The sequence below is a fragment of the Lynx rufus genome, unplaced genomic scaffold (genome assembly GCF_022079265.1).
Source record: "Lynx rufus isolate CCGP_SWC_20201006 ecotype Redwood Valley unplaced genomic scaffold, mLynRuf1.p SCAF_14, whole genome shotgun sequence".
Lineage (NCBI taxonomy): Eukaryota > Metazoa > Chordata > Mammalia > Carnivora > Felidae > Lynx > Lynx rufus.
Genome location: NW_025814828.1, coordinates 29,438,676 through 29,444,998, shown reverse-complemented (window position 1 = coordinate 29,444,998; position 6,323 = coordinate 29,438,676).

Below are 6,323 nucleotides of genomic sequence, written 5' to 3'. Positions count from 1 at the left end.
CTAGCTCCATCCATGTTGTTCCAAATGGCAAGGTTTATTTCTTTTTTATGGCTGAGTAATATTTCATCGTATATACATACTACTTCTTTATCCATTTATCAATCGATGGACATTTGGGTGGCTGCCATATCTTGGCTTTTGTAGATAATGCTGCTATAAATATTGGGGTGCATGTATCCCTTTGAATTAGTGTTTTTGGACTCTTTGAGTAAATACCCAGTAGTGCAATTGCTGGATCATAGGAGTGTTCTGTTTTTAACTTTTTGAGGCACCTCCATACTGTTCTTCACAGTGGCTGTGCCAGTTTTGCATTGCCACCAATAGTGCAAGAGTGTTCCCCTTTCTCTCCACATCTTCACCAACACCTGTTGTTTCTTGTGTTGTTGATTTTAACCATTCTGACAGGTGTGAGGTGATATATCATTGTAGTTTTTATTTACATTTCCCTGATGTTAAGTGAAGATGAACATCTTTTCATTTGTCAGTTGGCTATCTGCATGTGTTCTTTGAAGAAATATATGTTCGTGTGTTCTGCCCAGTTTTAAATTGGATTATTTGGTTTTTCAGTGTTGAGTTTATAAGCCCTTTATATATTTTGGATACTAACTCTTTATCAGATATAGGATTTGCAAATATCTTCTCCCATTCCGTAGGTTGCCTTTAAATCTTGATTTTTTTTGTTTGTTTGCTTTTTTGTTTTGTTTTGTTTTGTTGCTGTTTGGAAGCCTTGTATCATGATGAATTCCCAACAGTTTATTTTTGCTTTTGTTTCCCTTGCCTCAAGAGACATAGGAGAAAAAAGTTGCGGCAGCTGATATCAAAGAAGTTACTACCTATGTTCTCTTTCAGGATTTATATGGTTTCAGATCTCACATTTAGGTCTTTGATCCATTTTGAATTTATTTTTGTGTATGGTGTAAGAAAGTGGTCCAGTTTCATGCTTTTGCATGTTACCATCCAGTTTTCCCAACTGTGTTTTTCCCATTGTATATTATTTTCTACTTTGTCAAAGATTAATTGACCATATAGTTATGGGTTCATTTCTGGATTTTCTCTTCTGTTCTATTGATCTATGTGTCTATTTTTGTGCTAGTACCATACTGTTTTGATCACTACATCTTCGTGATATAACTTGAAGTCCAGAATTATTATGCTTTCATCTCTGCTTTTCTTTTTCAGGATTGCTTTGGCTATTCAGGGTATTTTCTAGTTCCATACGAATTTTAGGATTCTTGGCTCTACCTCTGTGAAAAGTGCTCTTGGTATTTTGATAGGAATTGAAATTAAATGTGTAGATTGCTTTGGGTAATATAAACACTTTAGCAATATTTGTAGCATGCAATGTCTTTCCATTTCTTTGTGTTATCTTTAATTTCTTTCATCAGTATTTTATATTTTTCAGAGTACAGGTGTTTCACCTGTGGTTAGTTTAATTCCTAGGTATCTTATTGTTTTAGTGCAATTTTAAATGGGATTTAAATTTAAATTCTTTAAATTGTCTCAAGCATGCTAATTATATCTGTTTTGCTTAGATCCCTGTTCATGGCCTTGTCCTCTTCTTTCCTTTCCAACCGATTTCTCTGTCTCCTCATTTTGTCTGCCTATATGTGTCTGTCTCTGTGTGTTAAGAAAGTCTGTGTCCTCTGCTCTTGAAAGTAGTGACTTTACAAAGAAAAGGTCTTGGGGTGCCCTTCAGTGCAGTGTCCCCTGTTCACCAGACCTCGGCACTTCACGGGGTATCCTATGTGTGCTGCTTACACCTGCTGTTGTGTCTGAGTTACTTTTCCTTTCAATGCAGTAGTTTGCACTGACTCTCTGCCTGCTGTTGAGCTGTGCTTGTTCTCTGTGGTATTCATGGAGCCTGGGTGGGACAGGTGTGAGGGGGCTTGCCCACTGGGGAAGTTGGGAGTGAGGCAGTGGTGTTAGCAAGATTTGCACTGGGCTACTAATCCTATGCTGGATCCCCTGAAGCAGTGTGTCACCTGGGGGTAGGAGGCTGAGCACAGTACACCATGATGACTGGTTGCGACAGGGCTCAGCACACGATGGTGGCTGGGGGAATACAGCCAGGCATAGTGTGGTAGGTGTGCACTGCGTTTGGTGGCACTGCGTTTGGAGCCTGGGAGTGATGTGCACACACAGCTTTAGCAAAATTTGCCCTGAGCTCTTGGCCAAGGCTACAAGTGTCTGTACAGCCCTGCCTCCAGCAGGTGGCTCTGTGTTTATGCTGGAATGTGGGAAGGAAAATTGTACCTGCCACCTCCTTCATTTTCACAGAAGTCCCCCAACACACTATGATATCAGTATGGACAGATCTTCCTCCTATTTCCTCCCAGCATTGAGCAAAGTGCCATTTTTATGTTGCTTCTCTTCAAACACTGCTATCTTTTTTAAGGGCAGTGACCCGAGTATCACTCGCCTTGCAGCTTGCCCAGTGCTGAAGTCTGCTGACTTTCAATGCTCCAGGTTCCAAGTCCCACTGATTATACAAACTCATAGAATTCAGCCCCTCGGGTTTTTAAAACCAAACATTATGGGGATTAGTCTTCCTGAGTAAAGTCCCTGGTTTGAGGGCCTGTTTTTCTGCCCTCTCCATGCACACAGCTGTCTCCCTCCTGGGGGGCAGCTCACTCCACTTTTCTGACCATGAGAACCTTTCGAATGTTGCTTCTCTATATTTAATTGTGGAGGTTGTTCTGCCAGTCTTGACATTGCTCTCCAGTTTATGTGCTAGGATGTGGATGACAGCTAGTTGTAAACATGGGATGGGCTGAGCTTAGAGTCTTCCTACTCTGCCATCTTCCCAAACTCCAGTCTTATCAAAGGTCTTTTTTATTTCATCCTCAGAAAATATGCTAGAGAAACTTTTGTTCAAAGATACCTTGTTTAGTGGCATTAATGAATGTACTGGTAGTATGTTGCCAGATTTATAATATTTAACATTTCTCAAGATACTAGAATTGTAGGGCATTAAGTTGGGAAATATCTATCAATATTTACCCTTTATGATATTTGTTTCCACTCCTGATCACAATGAAACATGTGTGGATTGAAATTGAAATGGCCCAATTAATGTGGTCAGTCTTTGTGAATAATGTAGATCTTGGTTAATAATATTGGAAGTGGGATAGTGGACTTTGAGTCATATCTAAGCATGTGGCAATAGTGCATTGGAATTTTACTTTTAAGGGCTCTAAAACACACTGGTCTCTAAATCATGATGTCCTTCAAGATAAGACCTGTATTCTGTTCCCCTTATTCTATTTTTTTAATGCTTATTTATTTATTTATTGAGAGAGAATGAGTGCACGGAGGGACAGAGAGAGAGGGAGAGAGAGAGAATCCCAAGCAGCCTCTGTGCTATCAGTACAGAGCCCAGCATGGGACTCCATCTCATGAACCTGAGATCATGACCTGAGCTGAAGTCAATAGTTGGACGCTTAACCAACTGGGCTACCCAGGTGTCCCATGTTCCCCTTATTCCAGTACCTAGCACAGAACATTGCTCCCCAAAGTTTAATAAATGAATAAATTCTCTAAAAATTACCTAATTTTCAGGGCACGTGGGTGGCTCAGTCGGTTGAGCATCCGACTTCGGCTCAGGTCATCTCACTGACGGTGAGTTTGAGCCCCGCGTTAGGCTCTGTGCTGACAGTTTAGAGCCTGGAGCTGCTTCAGATTCTGTGTCTTCCTCTCTCTCTGCCCCTCCCCCACTCACACTCTGTCTCCTTCAAAAATAAACATTACAAAATTTATTTTTAATACCTGATTTCCTTATCTATGAACTTGCACTTATTTTTTATTAGCCATCATTTCATTACCTGCCAGTTTGGTAACCTCTCTTTATTTATATTGTTTCTGTCCTCAGCAGTTTGCCACACAGTTTCTCCATTTCCTTTAGAAATTAATTTAGAAGTCTAATTAAGTTGTTATTCTCTTTTCCAAATTGTTAATGAAAATATTAGATAAGATCAGGTGGAAAATAAATAAATAAGATCAGGTAGAACAGCATTTAATCAGGACGCTTAAAAACAGTACACTACTGAGTGAGCAGCTACTACTTAGCGGGTCATGTGATGATTTATGGCATTTTATTAGTTTTAATTTCAACTTACCTTCATTGTATTTGGAGTCAACTTCTCATTTTCGGCTGAGTTATTGATCTAATTATTATATTCATGTATGCTTTAAGCACATAATTCATATCATCACCTGGCAATTTTTGAGCATTATAATTAAGGACTAAAATTGACTCTGGCAATATTTGTCAAGTTATCATCAATACTGGAAAAGTTCAGAGTAGGAAATGGATCCTGTAAGTGCTAAAGAGAAATATGATAAAAAATATATACTATTCAAAATATAAGCAGTGCATACACATAATTTATGAGGAACAATGAAGAACATTTTATTGTCAAAGTAATGGTAAACAGCAGAATGGTCTGAACCTACAGCTGTAGGAATGTAGATTAGATAGATGACTTTCCTCAGAGAGCATTGTTAGAGTGCAATACTTAAGGAGGTTATGGGGAGCTGGGTGCAAGCAGGGATTATAGAGATAAGTATGCTAAGTAATAGAAATGTAAATGCAGAGAGCACACATAAATTCCACAGAGAGAAAAGATGCATTTTGAATAAAACACACTGGGAATAAAAAAGGAGAAACAATATGGGATTTGAGTTAACTCTAGGTGTATTTAGATTGATGGGTTGCTTAAAACCTCTCCACAATGTAGAATAGTCTGAGAAAAAAAAAGAATACAAGAAATGTTATGGAGGTTATTTTATCAATAATACTTAGTTGTGTGTTTATGTGTGTGTGTTGTTGTCTATGTGTCAGTAATAGATGCTTGCATATTTAAAAGAATTTAAGTTAGAGCACTGGTGGTATAGCCTTTGTTCAAAAAATGTAATAGAATGAAATGAGGATATCCTATGAGTTTTTTAAATATTTTATTAGAACATAAAAAATATAGTTAATGTTACAACTTAGAAAGAACAATACATAGAGATTAGTAACCCTCACAAATAAATATGTATTAATATAAACAAAAATTATCTTTTTTTAAAAAACAAAGGGTAGTAATTCAGAAGCCAACTTAAACACAGGTTTAATGATCTTAGTAGCTCTTAAAAAAGATCATTATGAAAATAAAAGGAGTATAAAGAACAAAAGCAAAGGAAAACATTGCACGAAGCATTTTAGATATAGTGTGGAAACAAACCAGTCAACTAACCAGCCAACCAAAAAATAAAACCAGACTCTAAAATACCAAGTAAATGGAGGTTTGTGATAAAATATTGTGACAACAGAATAGAGTTATTTCATTTATGCTTAGAAAATAGAAGAAAATCACTATGTAGAGGGGGAGAAAGTTTAATGTTACTAGAGAAGTGAGAGAATAAAAAAGAGAAAGTTAAACTACATAGCTCCTATGTCCTTCTATGTTCCCTGTCACAGGAAATAGAAAATGCCAGTAGAAGACACTGATTTCCCAAATAATCAAGGTGATTTTATAGAGATTGCTAAAAACTTTCTAGAATTTTTTAAATGGAAGAAACTATAGCCTGTCAAGACTGATATTAATCTAAGATATAAGTGTATAATAGATTATTAAACAGATCAAGATCATCAATAATTTAAAATATAGGAAGTCATACTGAGGATGTAAGATACATTTAATAAGAATAACCAGGAGAGCTTGGGCGGCTCAGTCGGTTGAGTGTTGGACTTTGGCTCAGATCATGATCTCCCAGTTTGTTGGGTCAGGCCCTGCTTCAGATTCTGTGTCTTCCTCTCTCTCTGTGCTCCTCCCCCACTCATGCTCTATCTCTCTCTCTCTCAAAAATAAATAAACAAAAAAACAAAAAGAAAGAGTAACCAAAATAAGGGTAAACATATTCCTTTTTAAAAATTTTCTGTATCAAGGGATAATCACTGGATATGTATAATTGATTTTAAATACATTTTAATACAGTTTAAAAAATTAAGTTATATTAGCTATAGGAAAGTAAACTACATACGTTAATAAGTAATTGAAATTTATTGTTGGTACACGAACATAAAATTATGACATCTCAATATTTGAGAACAGAATTTCTTACATAAAAATGTGGAAGAAATAAAGGCAGCATATAATAGTTATGATTTTCCATTTGTAGAAGCATTCCAAATTTAACTAATAATCCTTAACCTCATTATTCCATGATATCAATGTATAAGTGACCTATTGTTTTTTTTACATATTATCTCAAAATTTAGGGCCTTAAAGAAACAAATATTTATTATTGCACAATTTCTGTGAGTTAGGAATCTGGTCATG